At 36.9% G+C, this 24,196-nt stretch overlaps 1 protein-coding gene across 2 annotated transcripts in view; it reads left to right on the top strand.

Annotated features, from left to right (window-relative positions):
* The first annotated feature begins 10,512 nt into the window (after positions 1-10,512).
* STEAP4 (STEAP4 metalloreductase) overlaps positions 10,513-24,196 on the top strand; it is a 28,343-nt gene continuing 14,659 nt past the window's right edge. For both annotated transcript variants that reach the window (XM_016147976.2, XM_016147977.2), the window contains exon 1: positions 10,513-10,644. The gene's annotated coding sequence lies outside the window, so the exon portion shown is untranslated. The remainder of the gene's footprint in view (positions 10,645-24,196) is intronic.

Here is a 24,196-nt window from a genome sequence, read left to right as displayed (position 1 = left end):
TTGGCTTGCGACTCCATAATTCCAATGTCTGCTTCTATCTTCTCCTGAACTTCTTCTCTCCGCATCTTTGTGTCTCAAATCTCCTTCTCCTTTCTCACGTAAAAATACTGATTACTAGATTTAGAACCCACCTAAATCCAGGATGACCTCATCTCAAGATTCTTAACTAACTGCATCTTCAAAGATGCTTTTTCCAAATAAGGTAACATCCACAGGTACTACGGGTGAGGACTGAGATATATCTTTTAGGGAGGACACAATGCAGCCTACTACACCAAAGTCCTAAAAGTCCACATACTCTAGCTGCAGAGGCTTTGGATAAAAAATGACTGGAGGAAATGCAAAGCATAAAGAATTTTTTTTTTTTCTTACAGACAGTACTGGTAGATACTTCTATATTTTAAAAAACTGTACATCATAAATTCCTAGCATTTGCAGATCTGTGCAATAAACACCAGGAATATATGTAGCTACAGAATTGAAATAGAGTTGGTACAGTTTATATAGATGAGACAGAAAGTTAAGATATTTTAGAGACTTAACTTTGAGAAATTAGACACAAACCAAGAACTCCGGGTGATGGTTTTCGAGACATGCCCAGGCCAGCCCTTGAGGATGCGGGCCAGTGTAGAATGTGAAAACAGGATGAAGACAGATGTCTCCTTAGTCACTGCTGCTTAAGGGTGTTCCCAGTTCTTTAGTGAAATAAGCAATGTATCATCCAACCCATGCTGAAGCTATGACCAATTTAAGATATGTTGTCTATATTTGTTCTTAAATTATTTCTCTGTGAGTTTTAAATAATTGATAGTGTATCTAGTGGTATGTAGCCAACTCTTTTAAACTAATGCTTCCATGTTTACATAAAGTCTTGAAATAGTGGAAGGGGGACTCTTAATGTAGTACAAAGAAAAATGGTATCTGAACTGGGTAGGCCAACTAATGCCTGCAATCAGAGTGTTCAAGAGAGGGGAAACTGCCTGATGCCCAAAAATGAATATTCTTATTCGGATCCAACACCCTTCAAATATCCCAAGATTTTGAAGGCTAGGTGCCAAGGTATGGTGTTGTGGCTGCCCACATCTCTAACTTTATAAATATTTTTCACGTTTCAAAATAGAAAGCATATTCATCTAAAAATTAGAAATAAGCATGCTAAGGTATAAATATTTATCAATCTATTTGTTTATTTTATTTAATGACATAATTCTGTATTTGTAGATGTGTAGTCCTTCTTAGACTTACTAAAGAGAGTAATCCTGTCTTTCCAGAAAGGCCCCTGTCCCAGTCTTCTCTGGTATCTCCCTCAGTGCCTAGCATAGCTCCTAGTGTATAGTGAACGCACAACCAGTGGTAGCTACAAGATTTCCTAATGCATTATACTAAATGATTGCTCCTTGTGGAAAGCATCGCCTACATATGTGATGACCTGAAAGATTCTTGTTGGATAAACACTACTAAATATTTCTGCCACTGAAGCAACGATGAAACCTGAGCTTGGGGAGCAACTAATTGTGCCAGTTTACTCTGTGCAATTTGTAAAATAAAATGGGGATTATAATTGTGCCTGACTCAGGGGAATTGTTGGGAAGTTTAAAAAATTTAATACTTGGAAAGTGTTCAGAAGAGTGTCTGGCACATAAAAAGTTATATGTAAGCATTTTTATTAGTAGTGGCATTGGTATCATTATTATGCATTAGCTTTCCAGAGATAGGATTGTTAGGAGTAAATACAATTATATGTCTTTTATTAGGCATGGCTGGTGAAAAACGTCTTCCAAATTATTGAAATAACTACCTTTAAGTTCTCAGTCAATCCATTGGTCAATATTTATTGAGCACCTAATATGTGCTAGGCACTGTTCTTTAGTCATACAGTAATACAGAACTGAAGATGACAGTCCCTGCCTTCAAGAAGCTTACACTTTTGTGGAATAAGGAATACATAAACACATCAATTTTTTTAATGAGATGCTTTTAAGATAATATGAACAGCAAAGAAAATAAAATTGTGTAATTGATATGTAGCATCTACCTGAAAGGCGGAAAGATAATGTGAGCTAAGAAGGTCATTAAAGGCTAGAAGAAGAGAAGTTGGACTGAAAATAGAATAATGAGGCAGTCACTTGTAAATCTGAGAAAAGATATCTCCAAGTAGAAGAAATAGGAACTGTAATGCACAAACATTCTGTAATAGAAATAAATGTTCAAAGTTGATGCATTAAGTCATTACTTGAGTGCCTGTCAAGGGAAAGGAAGAGAATAATTGTAGGAGTGAAGTCTTTATGAAGGTAGCATGTGGTGGTATCCTGAGTTTATCTGGAAGGAATGGCCTTAGGGGCAAACAGACTTTGCAGAATATGAGTGTAAATACGGTAGCCTCTTAGAACTCGTGGTAGGAAAATTAGATAGTAGTGAAATTGTAGCATGTGAGGGAGTGGAAGGGAAGAAGAGGTTTAAGGAGTAATTTCAAAGAGTTAGAATTAAATATGTTTGGCAAGTACAGTAGGATGGCACTTAGTGTGGTATGCCTTTGCCATATGTGGTCATGGTTTTGAAATGATGAGCCAGAACAATTATTTGATTTTTTCTAACAACATTTAGCTGCTTAAATGTTGGTGTAAAGTGGGCAATTAGTTGGGTGAAACCGGGGCTGAGATTTTGCCAAGCAGAGAAAATGGACAGAGTTGGCCCAAGAATCAAGAAGCATTTGCAAGAAAATAGTCACAGTAGTATATAAAATCTCAGCTAGGTAAGAAGAAAAGTGAAAAGATGGGTGAAGAAAGAACAAGTGATGAATATAAAAGACAAATGACAAGAACAGGGGATTGGAAGTCCTGATGAAGTTAAAAACTAGCAGGAGAGGGATAAACAGAGTAAATGAGCTGGATGGATAAGAAATTATCAGAAAATGAAGTGTTTGAAGTGAAAGTATGAAAATTGTTAGTTATGAAAAGGTGGATGTGGTAACTATGTGAGTACTACTTAAGGGAGAAGGAAGGTAGATCAGTATCTAAAACTGACTAAATTTTTTTATAATCATTTTGGATAGAAATGACATTAAATGGTTTTTAGACCATTCTTTATATTATTGGAATAGACAAAACATGATTTTTTTTCTGTTCAAAATAGGATTATCAATATACAGATAAATTATATTATGATATATATGGTAATTCCTTCAGCATTTCCTGATTATTTTGACCCCGCAATAAATTATCCCAGACATTTATATTTGGAGTCACTAAGTCTGTTATTCATAGTTGTTTTAGTTTTCCTGTCTCTTCCTTTGTTCCTTTCCAGCATAGCAGTCTAAAAACTGAACTTCTTAAAATTAACTAAAACATGCCAGAGTGAGGGTCTTCAAGGCATGTCCACAATAAAGTCCACGAACTTCACTGAATAAATGTGGGTTTCTTAGGCATCCTTTCCTAGGCCTCCTTCCCTCTGGTCAAAGGAGGCTTTATCTTCAAAGACAAGGAAGGAACACCAAGATTGATAGATGCCAACCCCCACCAAAACAAATAAATAACTAAATAAATAAGCATTTATTTTTAGCAAATAATTTTCAGTGAGATTTGACAAACTTCTCTATTTAGATTTCTAGTGTTCAATGAAAATATTTCTCTTGTTTATAAGTGATTTTCTTGGGAAATAGCTATTAAATTACTAATGGCCCTGGATTTCAGTTCAGAGTTAAAATAGTTCTAACCTAGGGTTTTAAGTAATTCGCGTTTAAGTGACATAAAAAATTATAACGTCCCTTTTCCATGCCTCCAAATATTATTTCTCTGTGGCCTCCCTCATGTATAAACTAGATCATGCAATCACTGCTTTACAAAATGCAAAAAAAAATCACAAATTAACATTCCCAAATATCCACTAGCCTAACTAAATCAAATATCTAAAATGATCCAGTAGAGTAAGCCATTTATTTTGTTTTTGTCATCTTCCTTTTTTTAATGATAAAAGTATTTTTTACTTGCAGCAATCAAAAACACATGTCCACATCCCTTTTCTTGCAGTTATTACATAAAAACGCAGATGCCACTTCCGAGGAATCGAAACTCTTTCAGTGATTCCTGTGCAGTTCCATAATGTGAAGAGACGCCTCTGCTCTCGTTTACATAATGAATGCTGGCCATCCTTCTATAGCCTGTTTACTGTAAACTCCTGGGACTTGGTAAGCAATATCTCACTACAGAGACACTTTCAGAAAAACGCCCGGAAAAAGACTATTATATTTTCACAAAATGCTCTTTCAGACATAGGAGATATGAAGTTGAAAAAGAAGTAATTAAATGAAAAGGTGATGGATGAAAAAGGCGTCTGAAGAAAAGCAGCACCCTGGAAATAGCAAGAGATAAAGTAGCTGGAGGCATTTGGCCTTTTCTGAACAATTTTAGCACAAAAACATTTGGTAATCAGTGGAGGTGGTTCTGTGAGCATTCCGCTTTAGTTGGTGAGCAGAGGTGGAATCTCACCAATACATTTTATACATGAATGGTTTCAAAGGTCTTAAATCTCTAGATACCTTTTATGGGTTTCTATCAGTCCATCGTGTTCCCTTCAAACCATTCACACATTCACTCAACAATATTTATTGAAATAATTCGAACAATATTTGAAAAACATATTTTTTTCAATAAGATTTATTACTACCTACAGTAATCCTTTGATGTTTTCTTACTAGAATGAAACATATTTTAAGAGAGTTACTGATTTAGCTGAAGGGGGGAGGAGCAACAAGCAACAGTCACAGTATTTTCAAAAAGTATAACAATTCAGTGTGCCTCTCATTATGCCTTTATTGAGACACTATTATGTGCCAGTCATCATTCTGGGCATTGTATAGACAGCAAAGCACAAATTACACAAAAATTATTTGTCCTCAGGGCTCTTTCATTACAGGTGAAAAGACAATAAACATAAGAAATAATTCATTTATGGTGTGTTAGAAAGTAATGAGTGCTAAGGAAATAAAGCCAAGAAAGGGAGCTAAGTGTGTATGTGTGTAATTTTAATTTTTTCACATTGTTATGTGAAAAAAAGAAAGATGTAGAGAACGTGACTAATAGGCCGCCAGATGTGTTTTTTTAAGAATCAGCAGATATGCTTTTATATGCATAGCCCATCTATGAAAGGAGCCTAAGAAATCAACATGATTTGACAGTTGCCTCAAGGCAGGAGAACTCAGTGTCTAGGGAAATGCCCTTTAATGTATCCACATAATATCTTGAATTTTGCTCCTGTGCATTAATTTTACAAATATTTTAAATTAATTCTTGAAAATGAAGTTTTACATAACCTAAAATAATCTACAGTAGTTAAATCAATTACTTGGCAAATAATCTGTGAATATAAAATAAATCATCTGATATTTCCCGACCAGCATGATTGAAAGAGTTTAATGGTTATCTTAAGGCAATCCTAAGGAAGAAAAGTAACTCTTATCAAGTAATTAATCTTTATAATCAAAAATATGCAGAAAAAATAGCCTAATATTTTCATTATTCTAATTCTTTTCTTTTCCTCCTATAATCTGCTTTATACTCATCCCATTGCTAATTCTATTGGAAGGTAAACAGGATAATGGATGAAGCTACATCCACTCTAATTTTTTTTGTCTCCTTTTTAGTCTGTGGAAATCCAACACTTTACTGGCGCTAGGCACAGACTAACTGGACCTGGTATTGCCTTTACCAATAATTTCCAATAACCACCACCCATGGTTAAATTAACTCAACTAAGATGTTTTCCCATATCTTCAAACATTGTATTATTTGATAACATTATAGCTAAATGACCTCATCTGAAGTCGGCAGGTATGGCCTGGGCCACATCCAGGTTTCTAGTGGTGATAGTCCAGAGCCCTGCCAGTGCCCCAAGAGTTTCCAAAACTAACACACACTCTGTGACCCAGGGAATCAGAGACTTAGATAAAGAGGACAGGGATTTCTTGCCCAATTTCAGTTCCCAGAAGTAACTGCTCCTTACCACTAGTCAGTGACTTTTTCCAACATTATTATTCACTCATCTCACATTTTCTTTCTTCCGCTTTTACCTTCTCTTGACTATCTAGTGATAGAGTCAGGTTCTTTAGGGCATGTCTTATTTTTAAATTCTTTATTGTCATTCCTGACATCATCACCTAGCCTAGTCTCCAATATTGTCAGTGTCTGGCATATTTTCCCATTGGGATTTTTTTTGGGTACAAGTGGGTGGCAAAATGTTGTTTGGTTTGACTTCCTGTTCTGTGTTGGCAGGAATCTCAGCAACTGGGTAAAACCAGGTCAATGGCCTGGGTTTCTTTACCTTTTGCAGTTTTACACTTTGGGAAGTGGGAGGAGGGAGGAGGGATTCTAGTAGGCCATTTCCCACACAGTAAGAAAGAATTAAAAAAGAAATTTTCTGGGACAAGAAATTAAATTTAAGTCTACAAGGAAGGTGCTGAGAAACTTCAGCCACAGAAATTATTTACCCAAGTCCCACAAAGCTGAAAAATATCATCCTCATGCTGATTGTGCATTGTGATGAAACCACCTTGGCAGGCAGTATGATTAGAAAAGCAAGACTGAGCAGATGCCCTTCTCATCATACTCAATCCCATTTCATTAAGCAGGACTATACAAATAAGACACCCAATTAGTAACTCATGTAACTATAAAGCCCAGGGTATAGAGCCCTCTTCAGGTATGGAGCAGTTTAAGAAATCTGTCTTTTCTCATTTCTTTGCTCTCCTTTCCCTTAAAGTGACTTCTTTCTCAGGTTGGCTCTCTCCTCATAGTTACCAGGTTTACATTCTAGCAGCGCAACAACCCTCCCTAAAGAATATATTTCTTTCTAGGTTGTTTCACAAAAGATTCCTATTGGCCCAGCTTAGGTCACATGTCATCACTGAACCAATCACTATGGACAAGGCTATGTGCTTTGATTGGTCAGGCCAAAGTCATGGGTCTATTCCTGAACCCCCAGCAGTGCTGTCACTTCCACCTGGGCTACAAGGACTAAGACTGTGCAAGGGTATTTGTCAAAGGAAAATAAAGATAAGATTAGCAGAAAGGCAAATAGATTCTGCAAAGCTAGAAGAAGAGGAGGTCAGTGAAGCATCAAGGGGGAAAAATTTAAGGAAACACTCATTTTCTGGTTCTTATAGGGTTAGGTGAGAAAATGAGCTCCTCCTTAAATTTTGCGCCCTATATTCCTCACTCACCCCTAGTCCTGGCCCTAAAAGATGAGCAAGCAAAATACAAAATATTCATTTTACCCATATTCAAAAATATCTCCCAGAGTGCCTGAAATCCCCACCATTGAAGATTCTTTTCTTTGGGTTAGACAGAGACATCTCCAGGAGTCTTTTAATTTCCACCCTCAAAAGACAGATGGCAAATCTTTTAGTCAAAAAGAGCTTTCCATATACATGCTAATTAGAGACCATGAGTCAATTGAGACTATGAGTCAATCACCTTCGGGGCCAGCACCAGTTGAAAACCCCACCCAATAACAATGTGTGAGGCACTGTAAGAAGAGGCCTTGGGGAATAGGGAGGAATGGACAAGACTTGAGACTATACAGAAGAGGGTTCCTAAGAGGAGAAAAATGACATAGAAAAGGAAATAGAAGATGTTAAAGACACACTTTTGTTAGGTAGCTAGTCAGACATGAGTGACAGGGAAATGAAAGAATAGAGGCCCAGCTCTGTAACCATAGAAACTTCCTTTGAAGACCTTCCTTAAGCATCTCCCAGAGATAACTCCCTTTTAGGGTTATAAATTACCCTAAATCCTAGAGCACAAAGGCCATAAAGCTGCTGGCCTAAACTAGCCACAAATGCAAGTACTGCCCTAATTTCAGCCTCATTATACCATCATTATAATCTCATGACTATACCTGGAAGTTCATGAATCTACTTATAAGAAACTGAATTCTGTGCACTAGGCAAAGTTGTATAGCAGCCAGGTGTCAATCGAGGTGACCTCACTTACCAATCGCTTAGAAATGTCTTTAGGACCACCCCATCATGGCTCCCAAATATAAAGCAGCCCTCTCCCTCTTCCCAAGCTGTAACCCATTCCCCGCTTCTTAGGGTATATAACCTCAATTCCACATGGCTAACTGGTTTTAGGCTTGACCTGCCTTCTACCTCATAATGTGCTTTTAATAAACAAATATTTCTCATATTCACTGAGTTGAAATTTATTTCTTCAGCAGTGAAAAGGACGTAGAGGTGTGTGTGTTATCGGAACTCCGATCATTCCAACGGTAACACTTTTATTCAATCATTTACTAACATATAATAAACATTGGCTCTAAGCCTACTCCATCACTTTCCTAAATTCTGTCGTATGGAGATATTGAAGTAGCAAGCTGGCAAGCGAGGATGAAGCAGGAAGGACTAAGGGCACAGAAATGTAGAAATGTCCAAACAGAAACTTTTTGTGGCTGTGCAACATCTGGGAAGGCTTATCTGGAGATCTGGTGAGGCTTCAGGGAGAAGGATAAATCCTGCCAACAGCAAGTCCTTGGGTATTTGAGTTGCTGGAATTTTTGAAAGCTTAATTTTCCCTTACAGCAAGGGTTTAAGGAAAGACTAGGAGACTTATAAATTGTGTGTCCTTCCCAGGACCCAGGGAAAATCAATCTTTAAACTACAGATAAATAAATCAAATACCTCTTAAGTTTGATACTAATAAAGATGATTATTCCTATACTTCATATTCCAGTAATTTAATCTTCCCGTTCTGGGACTCTAGTTGCCTTTGGCAAAGAAAAGAGCTTACATAGTTGAAGTATATCTGCCTGTCCTAAAAATCAGTCTTCGACTTCTTTTTGTCCACCTAATAATTATAAGCATATAAAGTAATGATTCTGTTATTAGTTGGAAGTTACATTTGGAAATATAATTGTCCATTATGTCTACTTATAATGAATCCAAATAGTACCCAGAAACCAGAGTAGAGTCACTCTTCCCTGTTCAGGGAGCAGCCTTTTGCATAAAATGGCTTCCATGGGATGTGCCTACAAGTAGAGAATGTGATGGCTAGAATGTCTGGTCCTGTATTTTCACAGTAACTATTTGCTTTATAGTCCATCGACAACTAACGAATCAGCACATTAGCATCCTGGTTTTAAGAATTAGGTTCCATGTGCTAAGAATCAAGTTTCTATGCCTATGAAGCTTAGATCCAGATGCTAGACCAGTGACACGTCACCAAAACTGTACTGGCCAACCATGAGGCCTCTTAGGGACATACTAAGAGGCTTTCTTTCCTAGCTACACACTCTTTCTCGCCCTTTCAGGATTCAAACTCGGAAAATCGATGCTATAAAATTGACGAATACCTTTTTTAATTCTTCCTTGCTCATACTATCAGATTACCTTTTTGCAAGCTCTAATATAATCGGCAGTAGATTTGTTAATAAATGTCATAAAAATTAAGTACCTATTATAAAGCACTGTGCTAGATGTGTTGGAGAAGTCTAGGCTGAAAAGGATAGAGTGTCAACACTCACAGCTGGCATTCCAGGAGAAGAGATACATACACAATAAATTTTTTAAGAGGCAATTTTTCCTACTGCTGTGCTAGAAGCATAGACTACACTATATAGAAAAAGAAAAGATTAATTGCAATTAGTGGCTCAAAGAAGACTTCTTGAAAGACATGGAATCTAAGCTGACTCCAGAGATGCTCTGGGAAGAGCTGCCATCCAGGAAAAGGAAAAGTTGACTCAAATGTGCTGGGAAGAGGCCTGAGGTATGACCAAACACCTCGTCCATGGCAAGCGTGCCATGGAACTTAAGACCGAACTAGGAGGACTCTGGGTGCTAAACCAGAGTTTGGGAGTACAGGGGTACTTTGCTTCATAGGTTATCATCATAGTTAAATCTTAAACCACCATAGCTGTGGTTTTTGAGCTCCTCCAATATAAAAAGACAAATCGGTGCAATTATTCAATATGTGTTATTGCACATTATAATGCAATATTATATAGCTATAGATATATATCAACAATAAAGTATCCTCATCGTCATCCTTCTCTTTCATTCGGCTTGTTTCTTTCAAATGATTTAATCTACCTAAATTAAAACCTCCAAATTCAAAACATCCAAGCTATGAGCCTCAGGGTTTCCAGACAGAGGGGAAGGATGTCACCCTTTAAGACGAATAGAAGCAAGATGGCAAAATACTAGAAATACCTAGAAGTTTTGTCCAGGTGGTGCTTTCTCAGCTACTCAAAGAGGCTCCTCCTGCTCATTCAGTAAAGTGGTCCTCCTCAGCCTCTAAAAGCCTCAATCTGCCTGGTATGCACAGAACCTAAGGGCTCTGGGGAATACCCTTAAAAAACTTTGCAGCAACATCTGTAACGAAGCTGCAGAGACAGAACAGGAAGTTCTGGTCCTTCGGGTGCCCGGGATTCCCACTTGAACTCTTTCCTGGAAACGCTGTAGTCACCCTCTATCTTGCGAAATCTAGCGGGCCCTCCCTCCTTTCTCGGTCTTCTTAAACCGAGGAGAGCTGCAAGCCGCAAGCCGCAGCGCTAAACTGGAGCGCCGCGAAGCATTGCCCTGTCGCAGCCCGGCCCGCAGTGCTCCAAGCTACAGCTGCCCTAGACCAAAGGCGCTTGGAAGCGCTCCTCCCGCAGGTGGGTCACATTGCTGGCTATTTGCCTCCTACCTTTCGCCATACGCCCACTCCCCTATCCCTTATATGCTTCTATCAACCTCAAACCCTGCTTTCAGGACCCCACTCCCCAAGCCCGCTGACGCTGGCAAGAAGGTGCTCACAGGATGGGAGCCCACCTAGGAAGACTAGGTGCTGTAGGCGTTAAAAAAAAAAAAAAAAACGAGATTATACACTGACAAGGTCCTTGCAATCTGTGAGGTCAATCAAGGGTTGCCTCGCCTTAAAAAAAAAGAAAAAAGAAAGAAAAGAAAAAGAAAAGGTGTTCACAAACTCCCCAGCGCGCCAGCCTCCCCGCTCCGCCGCACTCCTCCGGGAAAGGCCAGCCAAGGGTATCCCTGGAATAGTCAAGCCATTCATCAAGCATCTAGCTTCCTGGTATTTAAACTCTCATCTCCACCTGCAAGGAGGAGAGAAGTCCGACAGAAGACAGGATTTTGGTTCTTCTCACTGTCTTACTTCTAGATAAGAGCAATCTCGTAGTACTTATCAGAGGGAGCCTGGAAGAGTGCAGGTGCGGCAGCCCCCGCAGTCTCAGGGCTGAGGTCACTACTTGACCTAGAGTTGAAATTTGTCCTGAGATCTGCGACCACTTCCATTCTTGAGTTTGGTTTAAATTTCCTTCTATAGTTTGGCTACTGTTTTTCCAGACAAATATTATTTGAAATGTAATTTTTTGTAAAGAGTAAATAAAACCTTGGTTCCCTGTTTGTCCAGAGGCAGCAAGAAGGTGATTTTTTCCCTGGATGGTAATTCGGGAGCTTTCTTTAAAGGATGACTGGTGTGATGGAAAGTGAACTGAATGGAGAATGGGGAGGAGGGCTGAAGAATTTCATTCCTAGTTCTAACTAGAAGCTCAATACCTCAGCCTCAGTTTCCACATATGTAAAATAAAGGCTATTGGACCAGTGAATCCATATACTCCAACTCTAACAAGGTGAAAATCCATGACTAGAGATTGAAATATATTGATAATCTTATGGTTAAGAGTTATGACTTAATGCTATAAGTATAACCAAGTAATTATTCTCTTTGTAATCATTCAGGTTTCATTTTTAAAAAGAAACTACCTAGCTATGGAGAGAATCTCTCCACATATGAATATCTTAGACTTCTACCACATTTATCATTCAGAGAATATCTCAGTTTTCAAAACCATCCTTCAGCCTTGGTGTGTGAGAATGTCCTGTTCCCTATAAATGGCAGTCTCATAAATGCCGCTCACATGAAAGAACACTTTTTTCTGATGCAGTAGGTATAATTTTATAAAATGGCACATTTATTTGCAGCAGTAACTTTTTTGAGATATGGTCTGTTACAAGGCCCCATGTTTTTCAGAATGCTCTGATTTAGCACAGTATGAAATTCTACCTGCATGTATTCTACCTGCATGGCAAACACTGCCGACCAATAAAACAGAACGAAGCACTCCCTATTTACCAGGCTTTGAGGTATTAAAGTAAATACATGTGTATACTGAAATTGGGTCATAGCATTTTCTCCAATTGGCAATGTTTACGGTTATGCTGAAGTTCACATAGCACCTTGAGGTTGGGAAACTAGCGTAAACAAGGCCTGACTCATAATTTGAAAACAATTTACAGACTTCCGCCTTGCTTAATCTTGCCGTTATTAGAAGTAACTAAATAAATTTATAAGCCTTTTAATAAATGGAAAACCTTGGGCCTGGAGCCTTGTTCTGAACAGTTTTATGAAAAATAGATTCATTCGTCAAAGAATTTCAAAATTGAAAAAACCCTGAGCACTCTGATTTCCCTGTCTCCCGAAGCACCACCCCTACATCACTCTATAATTATTTATGCCATTATTAAAAGGATATAGATCTCCTTTTAAAGTCTCCTGAGTAACTGATTCTGTAGTCTTGCTCGGAAACACTGTTCAGCATTTCATGATTCTCACCGTCTAGTTCTCTTTATAAGTCATTTGACTCTTTTGTCAACTGCTATTTAAAAATCATTTCTTTTTAAAATCTTAAGAAGACTAATAAGCTACTGACAAAAAATAAAATAAAATAAAATAAAATAAAATAAAATCACCCTTTAAACTTGAAGATTTGCTAGGGCACCACATATCTAGCTCCCTCTGTGTTGTCCTCTGAGGAGGAGTTAATTTATTAAGTGTCTGCATCCACACTACCTTAAAATTCTTATTGTAAAAATCTAAGATATTAAGGTTTGTGGGTGGGATTTATTTATTTATTTTTTTTGAAGCAGTAGTTCGGCCAGAGATAATAGAAATAAAATTTACAAAAACGAGACCTCTGAAGTCATCTGTTTGACTACTATTTTGTACATCCAAAGACAATGGGTCATTAATTATGAAGACTTCCTGAGTAGTTCTATATGATATCTTAAACCCATCAAGATATTTTGAATGACTTTTATGGCACTTCCAAAATGACTGAAATGATCACTTCTTGTTGTTGTTGTTGTTGTTGAAAAGAAATCAGTCTTGGAATAAGTAAAGCTAGGTAAATAACTAAAGCATAATTAATTCTTAAAACAATGCATGATAAGAAAACTTGGCCTATTCTTCCAAAATCTATTCTTTCAGAAATACATCACTGCAGAAAGAATGCAATTTTCTATTAGGGAGGATAGTGGCATACTAATCTAGATGCTTCTCCACAATATTCTAGAAGAGTATTCAACCATGCATGGAGGGGTCTTACCATATTGTACTTCAAGTCACATATTTTTGAAAACTTTTGAGAGAAATATGTTTATTTAAAATGTAGATTACATGATCGATCCTACTGTCAGGATGAAATAAATTTCCAGTTTCATCTTATAAGGAAGGATATGTGTGCAAAGGATAATTTTGAAAAGTTAGGAACTATCATTCTGAATAAAAAGAAAGCTAAGAGATAATTTAATATAATTGTATAGCACACCTCTTAAAGGGTTTTTAGTACATAAACTATTACATAAAAACTAGTACATTAATATTTGCCTGAGCTCCAAATATTAAAGGGAAAAATGGCATTAAGAGATAGGGGCTCCAATCAGGTCTTCAGTGGTGATGGCACCAACACTGAAGAGCCCAGGAAGTGGAGGGGGCAATCAACAGTTGCACATTCCTCCATTCAGGTCCTCACATGTTATGTTGTAGCAGTTTGATCATGTGTCTAAATCCTCCCCAAGACTGGAGCCCCTTGAGGATAGTCTCATTTATCACGTCATCCTTCTTACATAGCACAGTGCCTGGCACAGAGAAGCTGTTGAATAACTCTGTTAAAACATGAAATCCTACCAAGATATTGTTAACGCTGATTTTTGTTTTTGGAAGATGCTGACTATCATTGGCAGAGTAGGTCATAAGTATGGATGTCCCCTGTACTGTACTAGTTAATAGGGTCACGTGTCCAGATTTCAACTACGAGACATGTAGGGAGAAACATGAGATTGCTTTGTACTAATAGAATACATAGAGTAAATAGTGGAATCGTTATAACTATTTTTAAAAAGGAGAAGGAAATTGCAAGAACTTTGGTGTTGCCTCTCATTAACCTTAATTTTAGTAACCCTTTTAAGTTGCTATACTGGGTAAGTTTCATAATAAATTTGTAACTAAAATACCTTGGAGTCTAATTCATTTTAAAGGGTAATTCATTTTAAAGAATAACATAATGAGAAAAAAGTCAAGACCAAGAGAGATCTTTGGAAACATGGCAGAGCGAGAGACATCCCCAGATCTCTCCCCTTGAAACAGCAATAAGCTGAACATCTAAAACTCAACAAAAAATACCCAAAATGCACACCAGCATGTCTGAGCATGGGATCGCCGCATAAAACCTACCACAGGTCAGAACCCTGGGTGTAGGCCGTGGACTGGGACAAATAAAGAAGCTGCTTATTGCAGCTGCCCGAAGCTCCCTGCAGGAGAGGGGAAGGAGAGAAGGAGCGGCAAGTTCCTGCGGTGAGTTCCCTGAACATTCCTGCCAGGGGTAGCTGTGAGCTCCCTGTGGCTGGCTGACTACAGGGTCCAGTCATCAGGGAAGAAAGCACAGAAGCGGGATGGGACTGCAGAGGAACGACAGCTAATTTTTTGCCAGCCACAGTTGCAAAACTGAGGCTGAGCGGTGACCCCCCAACCGCCAACCAATAGGGCGGATCCCTCCATACACTCCAAGACAGATCACCATGGAGTGCCAGGAGACTCTGAGCAAACGCCAAAGAGACTGTTGCTGACACTGACAGGGACAGAAACTGAGGGTAGTGAGAATGATTAAATGTCTACAAGAAAATTTAAAAAGAGTTATTAAGACTTTATGTAAAGCAGGGATCCAAGAGGCTTAGATACCACCTACTGGAAACCAAAAGAAAGCAACTTCTTTGCAACAGGCTAAAGAGAGACCTTTATATAACAAATCTTTCTGGAAAAACAGCAGAATACACTTCCATTAATGCCTAGGTGGAGAAACAGTCCATTAAACACCATGAACAACCAAGGTGGTAAGGTATCTAAGAAAAATAAAGAAAGAAAAAGTCTCCAGAAAATAAGCTTATAGACATAGAAATATGTGTAAAATGACAGAGAATTCAGGATGGTACTTCTGAAAAACACTCAGTGAATTCCAAAACAAGTCATATCAACAATTTCTGGAATTGAAAAACAACCAGATGATCAGAGCAAGGTGATTGAAACCCTCAAAAAGAACCAAATAGAATTTCTGGAGATGAACACACTGCAAGAGTTGAAAAAATGAAATAGGCTTGGGAAATAGAGTTGACCAAATAGAGGAAAGGATCAGTGATATCGAAGACAGAAATCTAGAAATAAATCAGAAGGAAGAAGATAGAAACCGAAGAATGAGAAATAATGAAAGAAAATTCAAGAACTAGCTGATACCATCAGGAAAGGAAACATAAGAATAATGGGCATTATCAAAGGCGAGGAAAAGGAAAAGGGATTAGAAAGCATTTTCAAGTAGCTGACGAGAATTTCCCAAATCTGAGGAATGAGCTGGAGCTTGGAATTCAAGAAGTCAACAGAAGCCCAATTATCTCAACCCAAAAAGGCTTTCACCAAGACACATTGTATTAAAATTATCAAAAATCAACAATAAAGACAGAATTCTCAAGGCAGCCAGGGAAAAAATAACAGTGACTTATAAAGGTAAGCCCATTAGATTATCCTTGGACTTCTCAGTGCAAACCTTATAAGCATAAAAGCATGGAATCAAATATTTAAACTATTAAGTGAAAGGAAATACCTAGAATAATGTATCCAGCTAAGCTCTCCTTTAGTTTTGAAGGAGAAATTAAGACCTTTCCAGACTTACAAAAATTGAGGGAATTCTCTACTACGAGGCCTGCACTACAGCAAATACTGAAAGGCATCAGTTCACCTAAAACAAAATGACCAAAATAAAAAAAATATATACATAATTAGGAGTAAAGTGACTCTCAGACAAATAGAAGCAGAGGAGCGTAGCCCTTACTAAGAACAGGGCAATATAAGCTGAAATAATAAGAAGAGAATTGTTATAATAAATAGTAATGAACATTCAGCATACATAGAAACAAATTAAGATAACAATGACTGAAAAGGGAGAAATTCAAAGATCCAAAATCACAAAGGAAATGGAGATAAAGCACATGCAGAAGAAAATGAATGACTGTATATATATAACTTTCCTTTATATATTCATAATGTTAACCACAAGCCAAAGATTCATAAAACAAGAAGGACCAGAGGGAAAACCCACAAAAGCCAACCAAAATAAAGAAAACAGAAACACGAGGACCAGGAAGCAATGAAAACACCGAGCTACAAGAAAGCAAAAGATAAAATGGCTATAAGAAGACCTCATTTTCAATAATCACCTTAAAAGTAAATGGACTGAACTCACCAATAAAAAGGTACAGAGTTGCAGAATGGAACAAAAAACAAAACCCAACTATGTGCTGCCTTCAGGAGACACATCTCAGCTTCAAAGACAAATATAGACTCAAAGTGAAAGGGTTGAAAATGATATTTCAAGCAAATGGCATTCAGAGAAAAGCGGGAGTAGTAGTACTAATATCAGACGAAATAGACTTAAAAATAAAAAATGTAATGAAACATACTGAAGAACATTTCATAAAGATAAAGGGAATCATGCACCAAGAAGACACAACATTTATTAATATCTATGCTCTCAATCAGGGAGCCTCGAAATATGTAAATCAATTACTAACTGAACTAAAGGGAGAAACAGACCAAAACACTATCATAGTAGGGGACCTAAATACCCAATTGTCGGATATGGACAGATCGTCCAAACAGAAAATCAATAAGGAAATAACATCCTTAAAAGACACATTAGACCAGCTGGATATAATTGATATTTACGAAGCCTTCCATCTCCAAACGGCTACTTATACATTCTTCTCTAGTGCACATGGAATATTCTCAAGAATTGACCACAAACTGGGACACAGAGATAGCCTCAACAAATATAAGAGGATTGGAATCATACCAACCATATTCTCTGATCATAATACTTTGAAACTAGAGAACAACTGCAGAAAGAAATCAGGAAGAATCACAAATACATGGAAATTAAACAACATGCTACTGAAGAATAACTGGGTCACAGAAGAAATAAAAAGAGAGATCAAGAGATACATAGAAACAAATGATAATGATAGTAAAACATATCAAAACTTTTGAGACATAGCAAAAGCGGTCATAAGTGGAAAGTTCATATCATTACAGGCCTATTTCCAGAAATAAGAATGCACCCAAATAAACAACCTAATGCTTCATCTTAAAAAACTAGAAAAGAAAGAACAATGAGGCCTAAAGTCAGCAAAAAGAAAGACATCATCAAAATCAGAGCAGAAATAAATGAAATTGAAAACAAAAAAAAAGATACAAAAAATAAATGTAACAAAGAGCTGGTTCTTTGAGAAAGTTAATAAAATTGACAAACCCCTGGCTAGACTCATGAAAGAAAAAAGCGAAAAGATACAAATAAACAAAATCAAGGATGAAAGAGGGGAAATTACAAATGACATCACAGAAATACAAAGAATTATAAGGAACACTATGAAAAAGTATATAATGCCAAATTTAATAACCTAGAAGAAATGGACCAGTACTTAGAAAAATACGACCTTCCTAGAATGAATCAAGAAGAACTTGAAAATCTAAATAGACCGATCAGCAGTATGGAAATTGAAACAATCATCAAAAACCTACCAAAAAGTAAAAGTCCAGGACCAGATGTCTTCACCTATGAATTCTACCATACATTCAAAGAAGATTTAATACCTATTCTCCTCAAACTCTTCCAGAAAATTGAAGAGGAGGCAATATTTCCCAACTCCTTTTATGAGGCTAATATTACTCTGATACCAAAACCTGATAAGGATAACACAAAAAAAGAAAACTACAGGCTAATTATCTCTCATGAATGCAAAACTCCTAAATAAGATACTAGTGGACCGAATACAGCAACATATTAAAAAGATTATATGCCACAGCCATGTGGGCTTCATCCCAGAGGCACAGGGATGGTTCAACATACACAAATCGATTAATGTGATACATCACATAAACAAATTAATAAATGGTGCTGGGAAAATTGGAAGCCACCGGCAAAAGAATGAAACTAGACTGTTGTCTATTACCACACACCAAAATTAACTCAAAATGGATTAAGGACCTGAATATAAGACCAGAATCAATAAAATGCATAGAATAAAACATAGGAATGAAACTCAAAGACCTTGGACTTAAAGAGGATTTTATGAATTTGATCTCGAAAGCAAGAAAAGTAAAAGCAAAAATAAATGAATGAGACTACATCAAACTCAAAAGCCTCTGCTCAGCGAAAGAAATCATCAACAAGGTAAAGAGAGAACCATCCGAATGGTAAAATATATTTGCAAGCAATGCCTCCGATAATGGCCTGATATCCAAAATATACAAAGAACTCAAACAACTCAATAACAACCAGAAAACAAATGATCAATCAAAAAATGGGCAGAGGATCTGAACAGACACTTCTCCCTAGAGGACATACAAATGGCCAACAAATATATGAAAAGATGCTCAACATCACTAGCTGTTAGGGAAATGCAAATGAAAACCACAATGAGATACCATCTCACACCTGTCAGATAGCTATAATCAACAGAACGAGTAATAACAAATGTTGTAGAGGATGCGGAGAAAAAGAAACGCTTATACACTGCTGGTGGAACTGCAAATTAGTACAGCCACTATGGAAAACAGTATGGAGGTTCCTCAAAAAACTAAGAATTGATCTACCATATGATCCAGCAATCCCTCTACTGGGTATTTACCCCAAAGACTTGAATAGTCATATCCAAAAAGATATTTGTACACCGATGTTCATAGCAGCATTATTCACAGTGGCCAGGACATGGAAGCAACCGAAGTGTCCTACGATAGATGATTGGCTAAAAAAGCTGTTGTACATATGTACAATGGAATATTACTCAGCCAAAAGAAGAGATGAAATGCTGCCATTTGTGACAACATGGATAGACCTCAAGATAATCATGCTAAATGAAATAAGTCAGACAGAAAAAGTTGAAAATCACATGATATCACTTATATGTGTGTATAAACCTAAAAGCAACAAATGAACAGGACAAACAAACAGAGACTCATGGACATGGACTATAGGCTAGTGGTTACCAGAGGACTATAGACTAGTGGTTACTAGTGGGGTTGAGGAGGAAGCAGGAGGTAGACAAGGTAAAGGGGGTCAAATATAAGATTTAGGGGGAGGATGAAGGGGGAAAGGGGATCAAATATATGGTGGCTGAAGGAAATTGGACTTTGGGTGGTAAACACACAATAGAATATATAGATGTCAAATGATACTGTACACCTGAAAATTATATAATTGTATTAACCAATGTTACCCCAATAAACATAATTAAAACTTTTTTAAAAAAAGAATGACATAATGCAATTAAGGCAAACTGAGGTCATGAAAATTAAATATTGACTTTCTAAAGATTTTAATTAGTTTACCTTTCGTGAAACATTTTAGCCCTTCTTTAATACCTGAAGACATGTCATAAGATAGAAAACCTATTGAACTGTTCAAACGAACTAAGTTATATCAAATCATTCTTATAAAAAAATTATTATGCATCTAGTTATTTCTTTTCCAGTAAAGTACTTTTAGAACCCAAGTACTAAAATAATTTCTTCATTCTATTTCATTGCCCTAACATAGGTGGTATGGGAAATGGGAGGAGGTGAAAAAGAAAGCAATTAGCAGGTTGGTAAATGGTCATTGCAATTATTAATGCAAATGTGCCACTGGTTGGTTATCCTAAACTGAGATCCCAAATTGTGACTTTTTTATCATTTGTTGTTTTTTTCTTGAGGCATGTCTGTAAAATGGGAAGATACGTGTTTGGATGGGGTTACAAAAAGAGGTCCTCTAATCTGTCTCTCTGAGGGAACCAAGATTCTAGCAGTGGCATCAGATTTATAGTCCAAATCGTGTGAACTCTATGTGTGGGGTGGAGAAGGTCTGGGACCTTGGCTGGGGTAGGGAGAACCACAAGGATTCTGTTTTCATCAAGCATCTAGGAGTCTTCTGAGAAAGGAGGCCCCTAGAGAAAGAGATTCAGTCATGAAGTTCAGAGTCAGAATTGGAAAAATGTATCATCCTGCCAGCCCAATTATTTTCCCATTTCCTCAACACATGCCAAAGTCTCAGGGGAAAGGGGATGAAAGAGAAAGAGCCAGTGGTGTGCTGGTAAACAGCTCTAAGGAAAGAAAAAAAAAAAAAAACCTGATTTGTAGCATTTGCTGATTTCCATGGCGTGAAAACTCCTCTCGTGGTTGATGTCAAGCTTTCAGCTGGCAATTTGGTTCCCACCGCACCACAGAAAAGAGCTGATATTTAAAAGCTCGGAATTAAAAGATATCTATCAGGCTTGTGTGTGAGTGTAACACAGGAAAGGAGAAGGAGTTTCAAGAGCACTTTCTCTCCTGAGGTAAAAAATGGAGCAGCTGCAAGGCCAGGTCATGCCCCGCAGAGGTGATCTTGGCAAACGCTAGAGGCACTGTGTCCATTGGGGGTCCTTGCCTTTGCAAGCCAGATTAAAAATGGAAGAAAATGGTGCTTAAAAGAAGATAAAGGAGACTATATTTATAGTGTGAACCACCCCAAGGAGATTTCTAAAAATGGTAAGGAGCTACTAGGGAGCAGAATGGAGTCCTCATCAGCAGGGTTTGAGGGGTAGGATCAGATCCAATACCCCCGAAATGATTTGGCAATTATCAAATATTTAGATAATTCATAGTGGCCTCAATGTGAACATAAATGACTATTTGTAAAAAATTTATTTAAACAAAGTTAATTCAAAACCGAGATGATTAAATCATTTAGTAAGTATCTCTGACTACAGTAGTCCTAGAAAAGCAAAACCTACAAATTTACACTGAATATTTAAGTGGGTTGTTGTAATCACCAAATTATCCAAAAAGTGATGCTCATGTTGTATGTACAAGCCAAATGCCACTCAATTAGTGAGACAGAATTGTTTTTCTCATTGTGACAATCCAGGTCCTGGTACTGAGGCTGAATCTTTAGTGAACCACAGATTTGTAAGAAGTTGTTCAGGATTTAGAATGTCAGCAGGGGTCAAGGTAAATTAACTTAAAGATAACTGAATCCCTAACCTTGTTGTCATGAGCTCCAGGCTTTAATTAAATGAACTAACCAGCCTAGACAGTAGATAATAAACCTACCTGAAAAATTCTTGGCCAGGGAAGCAGAAAACAATCTCCATTTATCTTGACAGATGCAGCTGAGATCTAAATATAAAAACATATATTAAGATTTTTAATTGGAGTAGAATTTCAGCAAAAAAACTTAAAAATGCATATTATTTTTCCTACAGTACAATTAAAATTCCTACAGTACAATTAAAAAGTACATTAAGTTGCTTTCCTGGTAATTCATTGTGTAGTAGTGAAATGTTACTAACAATAATTTTTGTTGTAGCATACAACACAGCTAGTTCTGAATTTATATAGCAATTCACGTGTAATATATATCCCCACAGAATATTGTATAAAGGTTATATTTAGTTATGCTCTGGTAACTTGATCAAATTATACAAGATTGTTTTTCCTTTTTTGTCCTTCTAATGAGTAGCATAAAAAATAATCATCAGTTAATTAAATTGCTGTGAGATACATAACATTTTCTCACAAAACAATTGAAATGATCATTTTTTCAGCAAACAACCTGTCGTGGTTTTCTTAATTTAGATTAAGAGCTTTAAATAATATATTTCTGTTAGTCTATGGCTATTACTAACAGAGCTACTTCTAACTACAAGGCTAAAATGAGAAATATACTGTTATGTTTTCAAATAACATACACAGACTGAAGATTGAACCATCTAAAAAAAAGAAAATTAGTAGAAAAGCTCATCGCTTATGTGGGGGCACAATAACTTTTTATAAACTATAATCAGTGGTCTTTTTAAACTAGTCTTTTAATTTTGCTACAGTGATATATATCTGTCAGTAAAAGAATATATGCTTAAATGTGAATGTTTGCTTTCCCTAAAGAGACTTGATCTTACTAAATATAGAAGTAGCTCAGTGAATAAACTGGATGGGTTTATGTGTTAGTGTAAGGTTTTTCAAAAATACTTTTAAATATTTTTGCTTTCCAATTGTCCCTGGGATATATTAAAACAAATGCCCTGAATCACAAGAAGGCTGGCATAGTTGCAGAACTTCCTCCTGCCCCTGTGCCTTGTGATGAAAAAAAAAATTGACTGATGGGCTTCAGTTTATTACAAATATGTTGTCAAGTCATCTGGGGCTTTTAGGTTGAAATTCAGAAGGAATAATAGAAGGACCGAAACAAACACAAACACACACACACACACACACACACACACACACACAAAATAAACACACAAAAAACCCTGTTTATAGACATCAAATTAAAATGGAAAATCCTGTCACATCTTATAGAGTTTAGAAGTGTTACTTTTATTCTAACTCCCTGGAAGCTGCCAAGCCAGATCACTGGATTCCTGTGCTGCAACACCAAGGTGGGGAGGGGTTGTTCAGAGGAGATCTTGTCAGAGGAATTCAAAATCTTGAATGAAACATTTCAGAATTCAAAACTGAATACTCGGAGAAAGGGGAAGAATGTCTTTTTGTAAATAAGTTTTTTAAAAAATTTTTTCAATTATAGTTGGCATACAATTTTATATGTTTCAGATGTACAACATAGTGATCAGCACGATTAATCTAGTACCCACCTGACACATTTTTATTACATTATTAACTATATTCCTTACGCTATTCTTTACATCCCATGACTATTTTATAACTACTAATTTGTCCTACTTAATCCCTTCATCTTTTACACCCAACCTTTTATCCCCCTCCATCAAATGTTGGCAACCATCAAAATGTTCTCTGCATCTATGAGTTTGTTTCTCTTTTGTTTATTTTCTTTAGATTCCACATGTAAGTGAAATCATATGGCATTTGTCCTTCTCTGCATGATTTATTCCACTCAGCACAATACCCTCTATGTCCTTCCATGTTGTTGCAAATGGCAAGATTACATTTTTTATGGCTGAGTAATATTCTATTGTATATATGTACCACCTCTTTTTTAACCATTCATTCATTGATGGGCACCCATGTCACCTCCATAGCTATTATCCATTCAGGCATACTATGCCTTTTGATTGGACCATTTAATCCTTTTATATTGAAAGTAATTGTTGGTATATATGTAGTTATTATATTTTATTATTCATGTTTTTTATCTTTTCTCCTCCTCCTCTTCCTCTTCCTCCTCTGCCTTCTTCTTCTTGTAGTCCCTGTAACATTTCCAATAATAGTTTGGTGTTGATGAACTTCTTTTAGCTTTTTCTTGTCTGGGAAGCTCTTCATCTGTCCTTCAATTCTAAATGATATTATGCTGGGTAGAGTAATCTTGGTTGCAGGTCTTTGCTCTTCACTACTTTGAATATTCTGTGCCAATCCTTTCTGGCCTGCAAAGTTTCTGTTGAGAAGTCAGCTAGAAGTCTTATGGGAGCTCCTTGTAGGTAGCTAATTGCTTTTTTCTTGCTTCTTTTAAGATTTGTCGTTAACTGTCTATATCTTTGTCATTAACTTTTGACATTTTAATTATGGCGTGTCTTGGTGTTTAGGTTCATCTTGTTTGGGACGCTCTGCATTTCCTGGGCTTGTATGTCTATTTCTTTTGATAGGTTAGGGAAGTTTTTCATTATTATTTCTTCAAATATGTTTTCAATTCCTTGCTCTGTCTCTTCTCCTTCTAGTGCCTCTATGATGCGAATATTGGTATGCTTGATGTTGTCTCAAAGGACCCTTCAAATCCTTATTTGGAGGGATTCTTTTTTCTTGTTGCTGTTCTAATTGGGTATATTCTTATTCCTTATCTTCTAAATCACTGATTCGGTCCTCCGCTTTATCTAATCTACTATCGAGTCCCTCTAATGTAT

The sequence above is a fragment of the Rousettus aegyptiacus genome, unplaced genomic scaffold (assembly GCF_014176215.1).
Source record: "Rousettus aegyptiacus isolate mRouAeg1 unplaced genomic scaffold, mRouAeg1.p scaffold_m13_p_13, whole genome shotgun sequence".
NCBI classification, from domain to species: Eukaryota; Metazoa; Chordata; class Mammalia; order Chiroptera; family Pteropodidae; genus Rousettus; species Rousettus aegyptiacus.
This window is presented reverse-complemented; position numbering and strand designations above follow the sequence as displayed.